General features: G+C 46.3%; 1 pseudogene; it reads right to left on the bottom strand.

Annotated features, from left to right (window-relative positions):
- The window catches only part of LOC135224257 (uncharacterized), a 218,359-nt pseudogene extending 204,412 nt beyond the window's left edge, over positions 1 to 13,947 (bottom strand).
- Positions 13,948 to 17,945: the final 3,998 nt, after the last annotated feature.

A 17,945-nucleotide genomic window follows, 5' to 3' on the forward strand; every position in this document is an offset into this window, starting at 1 on the left:
ATCACTGTATCTCAAAACTATACTTGTTGACCTTCAAAGTATATCTTTTCCCTTAGTTTTAAAGCTATAGCATTGAAATTTGGTATATAACTTAGAAAGACATTATAGAAGAATAAAATGAAGCCCTTTTTTCCAATTTTTTTTCTTAAAATTTTTTTTCCTGATTTATAGGGTTTATATTTTTTTACCATAATGAAAAAATTCATATCTAGCAAAAAATAACTTTTTAGAAAAAAAAAAAAACTTAATTTGATTGTAGGTCTACATCAGATCTCTATATGGTAGTAATCTCAGGTCTTAAGTATCAAGGGAGGAGATAAAATTTGGAAAATGGTTATTAGCAGGATAAATTGCACTGGCGTCACAAAACCTAAGGTCAAAGGCGAAAATCATATGAGGTATGGAGATGTTCCAAGTCACCTTATTAAGGGGTATGAATGCCAAAGTTCTGTCCTTAAAAAATGGCAGTAGCCAGCCAGCACCCTTAATGCCTGAGAAACCAGCTTTAGAAAAAAAGACCCCTACGTCTCGTAGACGAAGAGAGAAAATCGACTTCTACATCTCGCAATGGTCTCTATGATATGCCTTGAAAAATTCTTTGATTGACCCACCCGGACAGTCTGGAGCCTGCTGGGGCATTAAAACTAGTCATTGCAACAACCACAAGACTGAAGTAATTTGTAAAGTAATAACTTTGTCACTTGTATGGAAATGACAATTTGTCCAAAATTGCATTTTTCCTAACTATACAAACCTGAGGTCCTTTTACAATAGGAAGGTACTAGCGGCAGCTGGATAGGTCGTAAGCTTTCGAACAAGGGGTTCGGTAGTTAACTGCTTGTCCGACAGGCGCGCAGTGCGCGACTGGGAGGTAAACAAATCACTTTTGCTTTGGCCCAAGCAAAAACTGCAGAGTGAGGGGTGGCATGAGGTGGGGCTATGTGTAAAAGGACCTCAGGTTTGTATAGTTAGGAAAAATGCAATTTTGGACAAATTGTCATTTGTTCCGACACGGCATACAAAACCTTCGTCCTTTTTTACAATAGGAAGACTCACTTCTTGGTGGGAGGAATCTGAGTCTTTTGTGAACAGACTGGTGTTCGCCCAACCTTGGAAGCCTCCCTGGTCGTAAGAGCGAGGGAGGGATCCAAGCCTCTGTCCGATTGATCGGGGTGTGCACCGCAGGATCAATGGTCAGACCTCTGGACCGAGTACTAAGAGAGGCATGCAGGGTTATCTCTTCGTACCAGCAATGCAAGAACTTGTTCCTGTACAGGAGCAAATATAAAGTCATGGGTTTGACTCTTGTAGGCATCCACTTCCCCCCCTTGGTAGAAGGAAGTGGTGGATGGATTCTGCTCCTATCCCTAGTGAAAGGGATAGGATGGGGCTCTGTCATATAGCTCACCTGCATCTCGTCCTCATCCAGCGTAGTGACGACCATGGCCCTCTGCCCACAGGTAGAGGGAAGGAAAAGACGGGAACGGGGACAGGAGAAGAGCCAGTCACTCACTCACTCACACATGCCATCCACACAGTCACACCAGGACTCGATGCTGTTCAGCCTGCGAGGGTCTGGGTTAGCTACACAACTTGTTGAGGCAGCCACCACGGGTCCCAAGGAAAAGGTATCCAAGGACCTGTGGGCAATATCCCGAAGGTAGAAGGACGTAAAGGTAGTCTGGTTAGACCAGACCCCTGCCTTCAGGACCTGCGCCACGGAGAAGTTCTTGCGAAACGCCAACGAGGGGCCAATACTTCTGACTTCGTGAGCTCTCGGACGGGACGTACGGATGTCGTCACTACCATCAGCCTCATACGCCCTCCTGATGACCTCACGCAGCCAGAATGAAAGAGTGTTCTTGGATACTTCTTTCTTGGTGACCCCGGTGCTAACGAAGAGGCGTCGACACTCAGGCCTGAGGTGTCGAGTTCTCTTCAGATAGCGCCGTAGCGCCCTCACAGGACAAAGCAGCATCTCATCCGCTATCATTATCGGTGAAGTCCAATAGGGAGGGAATCGTGAATGACTCGAACCTGTCATCAGGGACTGAAGGTTTCTGAGTCTTCGCAACGAAGTTCGGGACGAAATCGAGCGTCACGGATCCCCATCCCCTGGAGTGTCGTACATCATAGGAAAGACCATGAAGTTCCCCTACTCTCTTCGCCGATGCCAGGGCCAGCAAGAAGAGGGTCTTGAGGGTCAGATCCCTGTCTGACGACTCTCGGAGTGGCTCGAACGGTGTTCGAGTCAGACTCCTAAGGACGAGAGTCACGTCCCACGCAGGGGGCCTGAGTTCCCTGGTGTGGGCAAGACCTTTCGAAGCTCCTCATAAGCAAGGAGATCTCGAACGAGTTCGAGATGTCCAACCCCCTCAGTTTCAGGACGAGCGCCAAGGCGGCTCTGTATCCTTTAACTGTGGGGACTGAGAGGAGCTTCTCTCGGCGAAGAAAAACGAGGAAATCCGCTACCTGCTGAAGAAGTGGGGCCTCTGAGAAGGAGATAGACCCCGTCTACGACACCAACCACAGAAGACGGCCCACTTCCCCTGGTACACAGCTGCAGAGGACTGACGGACGTTTCCCGCCATCTCTGTTGCTGCGCTACGAGAAAAGCCTCTCGTTCGCCAGAGATGGTGGATAACAGCCAGCCGTGAAGACGTAGGGACTGGACTGCTCGGTGGTACCGCTCGACGTGTGGCTGGGCGAGAAGGTTGTGCCAAGGGGGAATCTCTCTCGGTTCTCCTGCGAGAAGAGCCAGCAGGTCCGGATACCAAATGGCCTGTGGCCATTTGGGAGCCACCAGGATCATCCTGAGATTCGGGGTGACCAGCGCTCGAACTGATCACCTTGCGAATCAGGCTGAACGGGGAAAGGCATAGGCGAAGAGGTTGTCCCACGGGTGTTGAAGAGCGTCCTCTGCAGCTGCCCATGGGTCCGGCACGGCCGAGAAGAACACCTGGAGCTTCCTGTTGTGCCGGTGGCGAACAGATCCACGACTGGTCGCCCCCACAGGTCGAAGAGCCTTTACCGCCACGTCCTGGTGTAGAGACCATTCGGTCCCTATCACCTGATCCCGACGGCTGAGCGTGTCTGCTACTACATTCCTCTTCCTGGAATGTAGCGTGCCGACAGCTCTATTGAGTGTGCCTGAGCCCACTCGTGCACCTGCCGAGTCAACTGGTACAACGGAGAGACACTAGGCCCCCCTGTTTGTTGACGTAAGCCACCACCGTGCGGTGTTGTCGCACATCAACACCACTGAGTGTCCCATCAAGCGGTCCTGAAACTCTTGGAGAGCGAGGAACGCTGCCTTGAGTTCCAGAACATTGATGTGAAGGTGCTTGTCGTTCTCGTCCCACACTCCTGAAGTCAGCAACTCCTCCAGGTGTGCGCCCCATCCCTCGGGTCGATGCGTCTGAGAACAGCTGCATGTCCGGGGGGGGAGTGCGCAGTGGCACTCCTCTTAAGAGGTTCCTGTCGTCGAGCCACCAGGCTAGGTCCTGCCTCACCTCCTGTGTCAGTGACACTGGAAAGCTTGGGGGATCCGTCGCCTGTGGACCAACTCTCTTTAGTCTCCACTGAAGAGACCGCAGGTGAAGACGCCCGTGAGGGACTAACTTCTCGAGTGACGACAGGTGGTCCGATCACGACTTGCCATCGCTGAGCTACCTGTTCCTGCCGAGACAGGAACTGGTTGGCTGCCTCCTTGAATCTGCTGATCCGCGAATTAGTCTGAAAGGAAGACTCGCCCTGCTACCGTGGTCGATCAGCATACCCAGGTACTTCATCCTCTGCTTGGGCTCGAGATCGGACTTCTCGAAGTTCACAACGATCCCCAAGATCGCGACAGAACTCGAGCAGTCGATCCCTGTCCTGTAGCAACTGCGAGCGGGAGCTCGCCAGGACTAACCAATCGTCGAGATACCTCAACAGACGTATCCCGTGCGAATGGGCCCAAGCAGACACCAGAGTGAACACTCGCGTGAACACCTGTGGGGCGGTTGAGAGACCGAAGCACAGTGCCCTGAACTGGTACACCGTCCCGTCGAGGATGAAGCGGAGGTACTTTCTGGAGGACTGATGAATGGGTATTTGGAAATACGCATCCTTCAAGTCCACTGAAAGCATGAAATCGTTCTCCCTGATGGAGTCGAGCACTGAGCGTGCCGTCTCCATCGTGAACCGGGTCTGGCGAACAAACCGGTTCAGGGGAGAGAGATCTATCACCGGGCGCCAGCCTCCCGTAGACTTTTCCACCAGGAAGAGTCGACTGTAAAAGCCGGTGACTGATCCGTGACGATCTCTACAGCTCTCTTGCTCAGCATGTCTTGATCTCCTGTCTGAGTGCTACGTCCTTCGATACCCTGGAACGTACGACTGCTGTTGGACCGGGTTGGAGGTGAGGGGTGGCCGAGATTCGAAGGGTAATAGATATCCCTCCCGAAGGACATCTACAATCCAGGTCTCGGCGCCGTAGCGCTGCCAAGTTGCCCAATGGCTGGCCAGGCACCCCCCCACTTCCGGCAGCAGGTGAGGGGGAACGCCGTCCCTAGCGTTTCCCCCCTTTCTTCGACTTCTTCCCAGAGCCTCCACGGGATGAGGAGGGCTGGGAGGAGGGCTGGTTACGGCTCCCCTTGTTAGAAGTCGAAGAAGACAGAGTCATTCCTCGGGGCTTCGACGCAGCAACCGTCTTAGCAGCCGAGGAAGCGCTAGCCGAGCTCTTAGACTTGGCCGCAGTCCGAGGCTGCCCAGAAAGCCTTCGAGACTGCCTGGTGAACCAGACGGTCACTGTCATCAGTGCGTCGTCTGTCCACCGCAGCGTCCACCATCTCTCCTGGGAAGAGAGACGTGGAACTCCGTAAAGGTCCGTTTCTAAGCCCCAACGCCGCCTCACGCCCGGCCGCCCTGGAAACCCGAGTAAGGACAGCGTCCCTTCGTCGGAGAACCAGGTTGGCCCACAGGTTCACCGTCTGGTGGGCAAGGAAGGAGATGGCTCTTCCCCCAGACTGGCAAAGTCTCCTGAAGGCCGAGTCATCTTCGGGAGAAATTCCCCCGGAGTTGGCTGCGACCTTAGATACTGTGAGGGACCACAGATCTAGCCAGGAGACGGCCTGGAAAGCTGCCATGGCGGTAGATTCCAGGCCGAGTGCCTCTTGCTGCGAGAACCACAAGTTCTCGGACAGGAGCTGTTGCAGAGACACACCCGGAGTCAACCTAGCTAACTCCGGGTTCACCTGTTTTGGCGGCATCGGGTCTTCAGATGGCACGTAAAAACCGCCGCTTTCGTAGCAGAGGACGGTGGAAGCAGCTTGCTCGACCTGCCGGACTTGAGCGAAAACCGTCTTGTCCGGAGACAAGCGATTCAACCTGGTCCAGCACTGAGTCCGCAGCTCGGAACGCGGCAAACCCACCGTCGGTCTGGGGTTCCCGCTTCGGGCCACCCCAGAACGAACTCGAGCCGGGACGTGGGCTCGGATGGTGGGAGCGGCGATCCTTCCCCGAGGTCGTTGTGCTGACGAATCAGCGCAATAACCTCGGCAAAGTTCCTCTGGATCTCGGGCGTGATAGCATCCTGTGGAGTCGGACCGTCCAGTCCCTCAAACAGGAGTACCTCCCGAGACCCTCCTCCCTCAAGGAGAGGAGCAGCGACAGCCCCCTCTCGGTCTCCTCCAACCACCTGTGCGTACGACCTGGCTGGTCCGAGAACCTGAGCCTGGTACGTACGACGACGTGGCGGGATCCTGAGGGGCGCACCCCTCACGATCACTCCTCAATACCTCGCCCCTCCCGGTGTAACCCGAGGAGGTTGAAGGTATGGGAGAGGCAGACCTGACGCTCTCTCCTCGTCTCACTGGCAGAACCAGCGGGCTTGGAGGACTGCAGGCGATCGCCCAACCAACGCGGTGGCGATCGAGCTGCAGACCATAGTCGAGCCGTCTCGCTGTGGAGAACGGCTGGACCGAGAACAGCGGCCCCGGTCTCGTGTGTCAGAGGAGCTGGTGCTGGTCGCCGTACCCGATCGCTCTCTGTGAGAGCGACGGTCAGGCGACCGGCGAGCTCCACTGTCACGGTGAGATCGGTGGGCGTATCCTCACGGTGCGTTCAGTTCGCTGGTACAGCCGTGGCTGGTGCGGCGAACTGGGGGGACCTCTTCCCAGCCTCAGCCCGTGGCCGGTCATGGGACCGTCACGTCCGCCCTGGGTAGCCAGCCGCTCGCCGTGAGAGCGAGAGCTGGTCTGGTGAGAGTCGCGTGAGCGCTGTCACCAGTCTTCCGCTCCGTGCCGTGAACCTGACGCTGAGCGGACTCAGAGGTCTGGTTCCTGGCTGCACGGTCGCTGGTAGGCGACCGTACACTCGGTACCTCTCGCGAACGAGCGGCCGAGCCGGATCCTGCTGCGTGGACGAACCACTAACAGAGGTTGGAGGAAGTGCCGGTGTTAGCCGGCACCCCTCTGGTCCCCGTAGTCTTCTTCCTTGCGGGAGAAGAGACGGGTCCTGCTCCCGAAGGAGCAGGGCGACCAGCGGAAGAACCCCCCGTCTCACCAGAGCGAGACGGGCCCTTAGAAGCTCCCGAAGGAGACTTCTTAGGGGGGGGGTGGGGGGGGGAGGCGACCTTCTTCTTCTTAGGCGGGGGAGCCTTAGAAGAAGAAGGGGAAGAGGCGGCAGACGACGACGACGACGAAAGAAGACGATGAAGACGACGACGACACCGGGGGGGGGGCCTTCCTCCTTCTTCTTCTTCTTCTTCGTCACCTCCTCAGGACCGACGGCAGCTCTTGTCATCCGAGGACGGAGCGTGGGCTTGCGTGTTTGCGAAGCAACAGGGCCGCGGACGTACCTGTCCGAACAGACCAGCATCGGAGCAGCGGCGCCAGGAACAGGAACAACATCAGCAGGTGCGAGCATCACAGGAACGGCAGTCGAGACGGCAGGAGCAGGAACAGGAACAGCAGCGGTGGTCACGGCAGGTACGGCAGGCTGTGTGGGCGGTACAGATGGTCGAACCAGCGGCACAGACGTCATCGGCAACCGGTGGGAGGTCCAGGGGCGAGCTACTTCGGGTCACATGAACGTCCGGTCCGTGGCAGCACGGCAAACCAAACCCAGGTGGCGGCATCACACTCCCCCGAGTTACGGCGACTGGCCCCTGCACCGATGTTGTGGGTGTTACAGAGACCGCGTGCTGGGTGTACACCAGGTGAGAGGTGACGCGTAGTGCCTGGTGTTGTCAGGGTCGTGGTGGTGGTTGTGACCGTTGCATGAGTAACCGCCACGGAGCCAGCCAGATGATAGAGCAGACCCCTGGACACTCGGCACGCCCTGCAGCCCCAACGATGCCCACAACCTTGTCCGAGGTCATCCTTCACGGCAACCGCACTGAGGAGGCAAAAGTCGGGTGATTAGAAGGATCCTCTACTCCCGCATTCGCGCGAAGACGAGCGGATAGAGGACCCAGAATACAACTCGACGTCAGGGTATCCAGCGCCCTCCTCCACACTCGACACGTCAGGAGAGGAGAAGGACTAGACACCCCCCCCCAGAAGGGGAAGGCGCGAGACGTGGAAGTTGAGCGGGTGGGCGGCAGGAAAGAAGACGAAGTGTCCGTCACCAAAGGAGTCGCGGGAGAGCTTTCCCGACGACTCCTTTGCAGGCCTTCGCTTCTCCTGCCCTCATACAAAGTCCACTGCGCCTCCCGACCAGTCAATTACACACATCACAGGGCTCGGCACGGGGTTCATTCGCGCCCCCGACACCGAGCACACTAAATATGAGGGTCAATCTCCGGGAACGATCTAAACTTCCCGCATTTGCGCCCTTCGATACCCGGGCAAAGTCTCCTTGGGGTAGCGAGGCGAGGAGATTCCATCATTATTCACTTGAAAGCCGTAATTAATATATAAAGAGAATAATTGTACTTACAATACTCTTTCATACACAATTACAACCAAACCTTAGAAAGCAAACGACGAGCAGCGGGCAGAGAGCGAACACACACGTCCATCCACTGTGAGGCCGAAAGCAAAAGTGATTTGTTTACCTCCCAGTCGCGCGCGCGCGCCTGTCGGACAAGCAGTAACTACCGAACCCCTTGTTCGAAAGCTTACGACCTATCCAGCTGCCGATAGTAACCATTCCTATTGTAAAAGGACCGAAGGTTTCGTATTGCCGTGTCGGAACAACTCATTTTTTTGTTCTGCAATATTTTACCCATTTCAATATTATGTATATTACCAATGGCAACGGCTAAAATAAAGCTATTCAAGACCTTCATATATTTAACTTTACCTCAAGCCTTTGATGGACTCAAAAAGACATCTGAATTACTACACGGGAGATCATCCGTTGATCCCAAAGATGCAGAGTCTCTTACTACAGCATTAATTTATAGTACTTCACTGGAAAATGTACAAAAAGTACAGTTATGACTGGAACCAAATGAGTTACTTTTAATATATACCCTGTACATATTTTCCTTTTTCTTTAATATAGTAATGGATTTTTTTACTGGTTTAATAAAGCAATACTACTTTAACTTACCTGTTACAAGGATGGCATAACCAAACCTGTCAAGTGTAAACAAATGTTAACAAATAGTATACTACAGTATTAACGTCAACTAGTTGTGGGGCATTAACTAAAAGCCTGAAGCATTACAGTAACCTGTGTCTCAGAAATAACCCTTCTCTATAATACACAACATTAGGGATGTGCCCAAGTATCGGTATCCGTGGTATGGGCTAGTTTTTGTGGTATTGGTATCGGTGAATTTCTGCCCGATACCCGCCAATACTTTTGTCATTAGTATAGGAATTTAAAACCCTTCTAGGCTTCTTGAAATGTATATAGTATATTAACAAAGCCCACCAAACTAAATATAGGCCTATCATTGCATATAGGTTCATTGTTTATATTTTAAAAACAGAATACATAGTATCTTAATACTGTACAGTGTACTATTTAACAATTATTGTAATTCTAATTTCAATTAACTATAGTTGTGTCTATTTCTATCAGCAATAAGTCATTGCCAAACTGTTGGATGGGTACTATTTTAACAAGTGCAGTTTATATAACCCTATCATATGACCTTTCAACTTTTGAACATTAATATACGATAACCAGAGAACAAGAAAGATTTTAGTAACAATATACTTCTCTAATTAAAAGTAATATGGAGGTAGCAAGTATCGGTATTGGCTTTAAAAGTTGGAATCGGTATCAGTATTAGCTTTAAAAGTTGGTATCGGTATAAGTATCGGCTTTTAAAGTTGGTATCAGTATCGGCCAAAAATTTGGCTCAGTGCACCCCCTTAGAATATTATTTAATCTCTTTATGAACACCAGCACTGTAATAAAATACAAGAAAATGCTTGGTAGTCAACCAATTCTGCTTTGTAAAACCTGACTTTATAACAGATGATTATTCTTTGCAGTAATTACATATATGAAATTTTCAAGTTTACAGATACATAAAATGAAACATAGGGCAACTAACTTAAACCTACTTGTCCCAAAAAAACATGGGGTATATACTGTAGTTTACACAGTGTCCTATTTGTCAAAGCACCAGAAATACATCACACTAGAAATTTAATTATATTAAGAAAAGCCTATCCACAGATACAGTTAAAAATCTGCCTCTACTATTCAAGCCAATTTTTTTTTTACCCAAGGGAAAAAGGAAAACTAACTCTGGTTCCAGATGTAATGGCAGTCATAACTACTGATTGCACCACAAAATTTAAGAATGCATAGGCAAATGGGACCCCCACCCACAAAGAATTATGCACCAAGACATCAAAAATGACAAATTTTTAAGTACTAGTAAATGTAATTGGTATTTTTCCTAACATACAAACCCGAGTTCTTTACATAAGGGATTACCTTCAGCACAAGCTAGAGCAGGCTATCCTAAAACAAGGTTGTTTGGTAGTTAACTACCAGTGGGAGGGGCAAGGGACACCCTACCACTTTCCAGTGTCACAGACTCCTGGTATGAGAGGGAGATATCCTCAGCACAGAGCAGGTCCAAGACAAAATAGGTCTGGGTCAGACACCTGTGCAGTCGGAATCAACCTTTCCAAGGGTTTGTAAAACTTCTTCTGAAGAGGGAGAGGTGGAGGAAGTAGGTTGAAGGAACAACTGTACCAGAGTGAGATGTCTTGCTAAAAAACAAGAGAGTTCACCTGGTCCAGGACAGAATTGGTAACCTTTGACCAAGGCAGTCCAAACAAAGGTTACAATTCCTTATGGGATCCAACAAATGCTTCGAAACCTGAAGGATGAATGTCACAGGAAGGCAAGGTCTCTTCCCCAAGATCGTTGTACCGATGAATCAGTCTAACAGTCTCCACATGAGACGGCTGCAGTTTTGGGGAGCCTGGGTTCTTGCTAAGAGGACCTTTCAGCCCATCCAATTCACAGTCTTCTTGACCCTCTCTCTGCAGGAGAGAGACCATCCTCAGAACTTCTGGGGCCCCTCTCACTCCAGGAAGAAGATGGAACAGGTGAGAGGTGCATAGCACTTTTCACAGAAATGCCGGAGGGCGAAGTCCCGACAGGAAAAGAAGCCTGTGAATGGCTGTCAACCCATCATAACAGTTGCACAGGTCTGGGAGAACATATCCTGTCGAGCAAACATAAAGCATTGTTCCTGGAGAATGAATACCATCACTCGAACGTACTACCCAGAAGCTATCCGGGGGGGGGGGTCAGGGGGGGGGGGGGGGGGGGGGTGGGGGGGGGGGGGGGGGGGGGTGGGGGGGGGGGGGGGGGGGGGGGGGGGAATAGGTCCACTTACGCGAATATGAGAGCAATCAAGCATGCATGTGTGTGCTGTCCCAAAGACATGCAATAATTCTTGAGGCCGAGGCCTGTACGTGTGGAGACGATTGAACGGCGGACCTTCTTGGTGCTTTCCCAGGTGAGCAGACTTGGGAGTCAGCATCACCGTTTCGGGACCTTGGTACAGATTTTGCAGGGGTTTGGGCAGTGGCTGCATGCTGCACACACACACTCAACCCATAGGACGTGCCCCGACCCATGGACCACAAGTGCTTACTGCAGTCACACGGGTCAATAGGACCACTGGCAGAAGAACTTTCGGTGGCATGGGTCTGGGAGATGCATGCACTTCAAATCCTTGGTTACTCGTGCAGCAAAAGGTTTATTACCAGACCTGGGAGGTAACTGGCAATGTCCGGTATCAGTGCCTTGGGGGTCTGCAGCCACAGGAAACCAGCGCCCTTAGACTCAACTCGTGGAAGCCACGACATAGCTTACCCAAGCTGCTCCTACACAGCAGGAATCTGAAGAGAACAGCAAAATGGTACCATTGTCCAGAGATACTGGAAAGCAAGCGAGAGAATACACTGCTTCTTCAGTAGAAGAAAACAGAACATGGGAAAGTCTAGGTGCCTTCTTACAGTTGGGAGAAGCAACCTTCTCCTTCCTCCGGTCTATCCACAGAATGAGACCTTTGGAAGGAGATGAAGACAATAATGACGACTAAGGTAATGAAGAAGGATAGTGCCTCCTCTTTTACTTCTTGTACTTCTCAATCAAAATTTCTTGAAGATCCTTTGAAGTGGATGTCGACAGGATCGGAGAATGACGGATAATCGTGGGAGCCATGGACATGGACTTGGTTCGTCGACACTGTAACCGAGGGCAAAGTCCCAGTTACTGATGCATTGGTGGCAGGAGGCACCTTAAACGCATTAAGATGAGTGACCTGCAATGAGGGCTCCCCAGGGAGACCTAGGGAGAGCCAAAGATCCCTAAATTCCGTGAACATCTGGATATCACCTAGTCCTGAAAAAGAAGGTTAGAAGGGACTGCCTTCTTTTGCTCTGAGCAGGATTCCTCCCCTTCCAAGCAAACAGAGGAAGCCGCCGAAATATCATGATAGGTCCCCGCCCTCCAAAACAGACTTCCTGTTGTTCGGCAACAGGAGAGTGCATTGGAGTGTACCTTAGAAGAGGTAGCAGCATGATGCAGTCACATTGGAAGAGAAGGGGAACTTCCTTGTTTCCTTGAAGGGAATCTCTCTCCAAGGATGGACAAGCAGCCTTCTTTTTATATCTCCTCTTCCTAGCAAAAAGCAACCTTTTATGGCACTCGTCACAAGGATCAGCAAAGGAGCATTTGCATTTATGGCATTTTATGCAAACAATGCTGGTCAATATCAAGTGGGGAAAGGAAGCAATTGCAACACTTCCCTACCCCAAGGCGTAACTTATAGACTGCTGTTCAACAGGCTTAGACGATTCTTGGGTTTGGTTATGCTTATCCATGACCAAAAGACAAAAAATATACACAAATATACAACATCCAAATACACAAAAATCCACACTATCACAATAGAAACAACTGCATGAAAAAAATCAGAAGCAAAGTGAAGCATAGAACAGCCAGCTAACATAAGGCAGAGGAGGAAAAGTACCCCTGTTACTGAACAAGGCTATAAGGCAAGTGGATGTATTGCTCAGTAGCTGGAAGTGGTAAGGTATTCCTTGCCCATCATATTGGTAGTTAACTACCAAAAAACCTTGTTGCTTAAGAATAGCCTGCTCCATCTTGCACTGAAGGTAATTCCCCAAGTAAAGGCAGGTTTATATTCATATAGGAACAAACCTCAAGTAAAATTATGAACAAACTGAACCTCCGTGATAATGCTCTTTGAATTAAAAAGTATAATTTAGAATACAAGGAAACCTATTTGACTGTTTACTAAACATTAATTTTCCAACGTTTAATATATGATTCATTAATTATTTAAGCTTCCTTTCCATTTAGTTTGACAGAAGAAATTTTATACTTTTTTCTGTTAGGGAGGACAGCTAATACTACTTATAATGTAGGTACTCCTACAACATTGTAATAGACAAAGTGGTCTGTGTGTGTGTAAATTGACTTTTAATTAAATAATCCAGCAAAAGAATAGCTCTACCTATAAAATGGAACACCAATCTTTCTGAAACCTGAAATGAAGAAGTAAATTTAAAGGGTGAAGGGTCTAAAGGGGCCTTTGGTCATCCAGTGAGGTATGCCATATCATCCTTGGTGAGGCTGTGCAAGTCAAGAGATTCTGAGGGTGGCAAAGTCACTTGTGTCCAACAGGATGGTAAATGTCATTCACAGTTAGATAACAACACATTTGGGTTACTTTTTGGAAGACTCCAGCCATCTCCCAAAATGTAATTTATATTTTTCTTGGGTAAAACACATCAAAACAAAAACTTTCTTCTCAATACATAACCTGTGCACATGCTTAATAATAGAGAATTATGAATTATGAAGGCAAGACAATACTGGCTGGTCCCTCCTCCATAGCTAACATAGCAAAACTGTAACCTACGGTAAAGAACCAAGCGGCGACACAGCAGCCACCTCTCCCAGAATGCACCACCTTCCTGAAAATGTACTTTAATTCGCTGCCATGAGCATCAGCCAAGAGCTATGGCCCATCCAGGTAGCACACAGAGATCTCTACGCTCCTCTTGAAGTAAATGTTTAGTTACTCCTAAATTACGAAATAATGGCATACCTAATTCAAGTGCTTTTTTGGGAAGTACTACTAGCTGTGTTCCAAGAGATGGCTGCTATACAGCCGCTCGGTTGTTTAGCCCATTATTTTCTTGCCATTTTTGCATAATAATTCCAAAATGGGTTTTCACGCAAAAATCGCTAACTGGAACCTTTAAAAAAAATTACCAACATTTGGGTAACCTTTGTCAAGTTACTGCTGCCAAACCATAGACCAGGGAATGTCCTATCCTAGTGGTAGGTAATCCTAGGTCATCATAGCTATCAAGCATAATTAGCTACATTGTTATGTTTTCTACTAACAAAGCATAATTAGCTACATTATGTTTTCTACTAACAAAGTCTAAACAGGCCCAAGTTACAGTATGCTTACAATAGGGTTACTTATACTGCAACTACCTAGTAGGTAGCTAATCCCCAAGGTTGGGTTCCACACCTGACTGAGTTACCCTACTAGCTATACCTAGTAGCTACTTCTATAGAATGAACCAAAAATTGTTAGGCTAAGGGTAGCACCCAAATTTAGTTAGCTATGCGGTGGGTAGGATACCTATAGCCTACTATACTAAACAATACTAGTAAATAGAAATCATCCAAAACAAATGAGAGAGAGAGAGAGAGAGAGAGGAGAGAGAGAGAGAGAGAGAGAGAGAGAGAGAGAGAGAGACCTAGGTTAATCAGTGACTTGACAAGTGACGTACCTAGCTACTCCAAACAAACTGAAAGCGAATGCGGTTAGCCTACTAGGTAGCTACCTATCTACAAAATTTAGGTACATGACAGTGGTTTTTTTAACTAACAAAATGAACGTGCAATTACCTGAAGATAATACCTAATCCCTCGTTAAGGACGTAATACGTCAAGACATCAGTACTATAAAAGACTTCACGTCGAAAGTAGGATTCTAGGATAACTTTGACAACTACGTCACACTCGGGATTCGGGAAATCCCCGTTTCCGCTGATACGTACCAGCTGGAACATGATTACCTATACCTATAGTCAAAGACAATACATGAAAGATGGGAAGCTCAAGCCACAGCCGCATCGGCCGCATACAATTTAGTACCTGGCATGAAATGAAGATGGCTGTAGATAGCATTGCACCTGCCTACATCGTCTGTTACACCCAGGACAACCCATAGTTCTGTTTATTTTACTTTTTGCACAAAGCGGGGCATTCAATTTCAAATCATGAGTGGGCGTAGCCATCATCACCCAGTGTGTGGTTTGCAATAGGATGAAAAATGATTTTCCCCATCTGATTTTTCCATGCTTTCCTCAGAATAAGGAAAGGTAATAAAATCATTACATCTGTTACAAAGTACATGATGACTTTTAGAGAAAATGAAGAAATAAGATAGACCAAAGCAAAATTGAATGTTGGTGCAGTGTTATTCCGAAATAAATATTGGAAAATATTTACAATACGGTGGACGCCTCTAAGCGGAAAGAAAATATATTTATATGTGATTTTCGACTAGAAAAAAATATCAAAATATTCTTGCCATTTGAAACCCCAACAACCAGCCTAACCTGCCTGGCATTGTACATCAGTAGCCTAATCATGTCAACAGTAAACCTAACCATATCAGCAGTACCATAACCATGCCAACCGTTACCTAACCAAGTCAACAGTAATTGCAATGGAAATGAAGCTATCTTGCAAAACATATCAAAAGCAACTCGAAAAACTTTATTTTCTTGTAATTTACAGGCATCAATTGTATTTCATATAAATACCTTAAAGTTATATTTGCATATCTTGAAAATCTCTAGAAATATGAAATAAACATACTAATTCCTATCACTGTCATGCAATTCGTGAATATTGGGTCTCCATGTTCCTTTTTCCAGATAGGCTACACACAGCAACTTTGATATACTGTATATATACTGTAGTTATGTTATATTCTCAGCAGCTTACCCTGTTGTGGAGTTATAAATGTTTACCTTAATTTTTCATTAATAAGCACCTATTTAGCAAACCAAAGTTGTTTCATCAGAAGGATGGATCTTGTGGGAGCATTCATATGGGGAGAGCATAAGTAGGTTAGTTAAGTTAGAGTGTTATACTTTAATTTCAAGTTCACTAACCTTTTAATCTATGATTGAATTTTCCTATATATATGGATAAAAGCATTCAAAATAAAAAAAAAAATACATGCAAACTAGCATATCTGCTCCCACAAGATCCATTCTTACCGTTTCATCTATGTTTCTGCATTATATGCTCATAATTGTTCAATTTTTAAAATTAAATCTTGTAATTGGTACCAACACCCAACATAGTATTCCAAAGTAAATTTACCATTTGGCAGCAAATGTACACAGTAATACAGTAGTAATAAATTGGCAAATCAAGTTGTAAAAACCTATGATATTTGCTTGTACTGTACATGATGCAAAAAGAAACATGGTTCAAGTCAATAAGAATAATTGTTTCAAATTTTTTTAGGAATGTGCATGCTTCTTGCAGAAATGGCATTTTACTAGAAAATACCAGGCAGAAGTGTTGGTTACATTACCTTCATAAAAGGGTGCCAATTGAATATGCATTTTTGAGAACTCCCACAATTGGGCTATGAGGAATTTACTTTTAATAAATTGTTATAAATAAGTTCTGACTTGATCAAGAGCTTAATAAATAATCATAAAATATAATAAACTGTATTCATTCCTCTAGGTTCTTAGATTTGTCTGACACATATGTATTGTTTTATGTACAGTATACAATCATAAGCACAAGCCCAAAAAAAGGAAAATAATTACTGTATACTATATTGGTGAAATAATTAGATAAAATCAGAATAAGTTTGTTTCATTCTAACTGCCCTCTCAATTTTAGATATAGATACTAACAATTAATGTTAACTGCCCCTCTCAATTTTAGAGATACTTAGCAATTAAGGTTACATTAACTGAAGGATTTTTATTTAATGATCAGAAATGCTAATATAATTGTCCATAAGCTATGATAGAGCCCTTTAATCATGTTAACAAGCAATATTAATCGATTTAGTATTCAATAATTTATAAAGAGAAGTTTATTGCAGCATAAGAATAAATTTTAACATTTAAAAAAGCCGCGCTACGCCACAACCGAGTTTTAGTTGAGGGCATGATCAAGAGATGGCGCGCATTCTGACGGGTTGGATGATGTTTTTTTTAATGGTAATAATAGTCAGTTTCCCATCTTTCGTGTATTGTCTTTGCCTATAGTGGTACAGAAGGCTAAAGCTCAATGTAGTGACTGTGAAAGATCCTTGTCTTAAATGATCATCGAGGCCAAATAGCGTATCTTTTTGTCGATTTTTTTTCTTTTCTGTCGTACCTCTTTGTTTTCTTATATTTACTATTCTATACAGTTTTTTTTATCAGGTTGCTGTATCAAACTATGTACCATAAATGACAAATACTAGGTATGCGATGTTGAGTTAGGTATACCACTTTCATACCAGCAAAAACTTTTCTCTAAAACAAGTGGTTTCAGTAAAAACAATTAAGACCAAATTCGCCTTTTCACTGATCACATTGCTAATTACAGGAGTTCAGAACACTTTATTTTCCATACAATTACTGAGAGATAGATGCAAACATAGAAATAAAAAAAATGAATGGCTGAAAATCACAAAAACCACACATTCTGTGATATTTTATTTCGATGAATACTTCGGAAATGTTCCTTTTTTATACTTTGGACATTTCTAAGTAATTTCGTATGATGAAGATTGATTGATTGATTGAGAGTTATCTGGCGTCACAACTACCAGGGTCACCGACGCCGACGTATGATGAAGAAATAAGAATATTTTATAGCAGCCCAATCTGATACGATCACCTTAATGTGCGCGTTTTGCATAATAATTCTTGACTGATAAAGAGTCCCAGTAAAAAAAAAATATATAAAGCTACTTTTAAATTCTGAACTCGTGAACAACCCAACCATCGGAGTGGTCGGGACATAAGAGCACATCAGGTTTCCAAAGCTAAGAGCAAGATGTTAACACAGCTGATGTACTTTAAAAAAATTACAGATGAAAACTGATAAAGTTCAAAAAGGGGCTTAGAAAGTTAAGCATACAACGTGTCCTTTATGGAGTGGAGTTAAGTACCTCTCCACATTTTATTAATGTAACCTTCCTGATCGAGGCATATGAGTAATTCCACTTTACGGTAACATAAGTATACCTCCTGATTAAAAAAAAAAATCACCAAATTCGGTCAGAATTGCCGAAATACAAGATGCTCAAAACAAGTTTAATGGACAAGCTTGCACTTTTTGTTTGTAAGGAGATTGATATAACACGCCCACAAATGTGTTGCACAGTAAGCAATAATTAAGGAATCATGAACCCACAAAATACAGATATGAATATAAGCGAATATAAGAAA

This window comes from Macrobrachium nipponense, chromosome 10 (assembly GCF_015104395.2).
Source record: "Macrobrachium nipponense isolate FS-2020 chromosome 10, ASM1510439v2, whole genome shotgun sequence".
NCBI classification, from domain to species: domain Eukaryota; kingdom Metazoa; phylum Arthropoda; class Malacostraca; order Decapoda; family Palaemonidae; genus Macrobrachium; species Macrobrachium nipponense.